The following is a 1,761-nucleotide window of genomic DNA, read 5'->3' as shown; positions in this document are numbered from 1 at the left end:
TGAAACCTCTCCTCAGCCACACCCCTCTCTGCCGTACGAGTCCGTGGGGGAGACAGGACTGAATGTATAGCAGGGCGGGACAGAGAGGTATCATAGAGATAGGTGAGAGGCATCCTCAGCACTGGGGAAAGGGCTAATGGAAACATCCCTGGTAGTCTGGTGTGGGGCTAATAGTGCATCCCTGGTAGCCTGGTGTGGGGCTAATGGAAACATCCCTGGTAGTCTGGTGTGGGGCTAATACTACATCCCTGGTAGTCTGGTGTGGGGCTAATACTACATCCCTGGTAGTCTGGTGTGGGGCTAATACTACATCCCTGGTAGTCTGGTGTGGGGCTAATAGTACATCCCTGGTAGTCTGGTGTGGGGCTAATAGTGCATCCCTGGTAGCCTGGTGTGGGGCTAATGGAAACATCCCTGGTAGTCTGGTGTGGGGCTAATGGAAACATCCCTGGTAGTCTGGTGTGGGGCTAATAGTACATCCCTGGTAGTCTGGTGTGGGGCTAATACTACATCCCTGGTAGTCTGGTGTGGGGCTAATAGTACATCCCTGGTAGTCTGGTGTGGGGCTAATAGTACATCCCTGGTAGTCTGGTGTGGGGCTAATGGAAACATCCCTGGTAGTCTGGTGTGGGGCTAATACTATATCCCTGGTAGTCTGGTGTGGGGCTAATACTACATCCCTGGTAGTCTGGTGTGGGGCTAATAGTACATCCCTGGTAGTCTGGTGTGGGGCTAATAGTACATCCCTGGTAGTCTGGTGTGGGGCTAATAGTGCATCCCTGGTAGCCTGGTGTGGGGCTAATGGAAACATCCCTGGTAGTCTGGTGTGGGGCTAATGGAAACATCCCTGGTAGTCTGGTGTGGGGGTAATGGAAACATCCCTGGTAGTCTGGTGTGGGGCTAATAGTACATCCCTGGTAGTCTGGTGTGGGGCTAATACTACATCCCTGGTAGTCTGGTGTGGGGCTAATAGTACATCCCTGGTAGTCTGGTGTGGGGCTAATAGTACATCCCTGGTAGTCTGGTGTGGGGCTAATAGTACATCCCTGGTAGTCTGGTGTGGGGTAATAGTACATCCCTGGTAGTCTGGTGTGGGGTAATAGTACATCCCTGGTAGTCTGGTGTGGGGCTAATAGTACATCACTGGTAGTCTGGTGTGGGGCTAATAGTACATCACTGGTAGTCTGGTGTGGGGTAATAGTACATCCCTGGTAGTCTGGTGTGGGGTAATAGTACATCCCTGGTAGTCTGGTGTGGGGTAATAGTACATCCCTGGTAGTCTGGTGTGGGGTAATAGTACATCCCTGGTAGTCTGGTGTGGGGCTAATAGTACATCCCTGGTAGCCTGGTGTGGGGCTAATAGTACATCCCTGGTAGTCTGGTGTGGGGCTAATAGTACATCCCTGGTAGTCTGGTGTGGGGCTAATAGTACATCACTGGTAGTCTGGTGTGGGGCTAATAGTACATCACTGGTAGTCTGGTGTGGGGTAATAGTACATCCCTGGTAGTCTGGTGTGGGGCTAATAGTACATCCCTGGTAGTCTGGTGTGGGGTAATAGTACATCCCTGGTAGTCTGGTGTGGGGTAATAGTACATCCCTGGTAGTCTGGTGTGGGGCTAATAGTACATCCCTGGTAGCCTGGTGTGGGGCTAATGGTACATCCCTGGTAGTCTGGTGTGGGGCTAATAGTACATCCCTGATAGTCTGGTGTGGGGCTAATAGTACATCCCTGGTAGTCTGGTGTGGGGCTAATAGTACAT

This window comes from Phyllobates terribilis, unplaced genomic scaffold (genome assembly GCF_046119375.1).
Source record: "Phyllobates terribilis strain yellow unplaced genomic scaffold, ASM4611937v1 Scaffold_2__4_contigs__length_985480577, whole genome shotgun sequence".
Classification (NCBI taxonomy): Eukaryota; Metazoa; Chordata; class Amphibia; order Anura; family Dendrobatidae; genus Phyllobates; species Phyllobates terribilis.
This window is presented reverse-complemented; position numbering follows the sequence as displayed.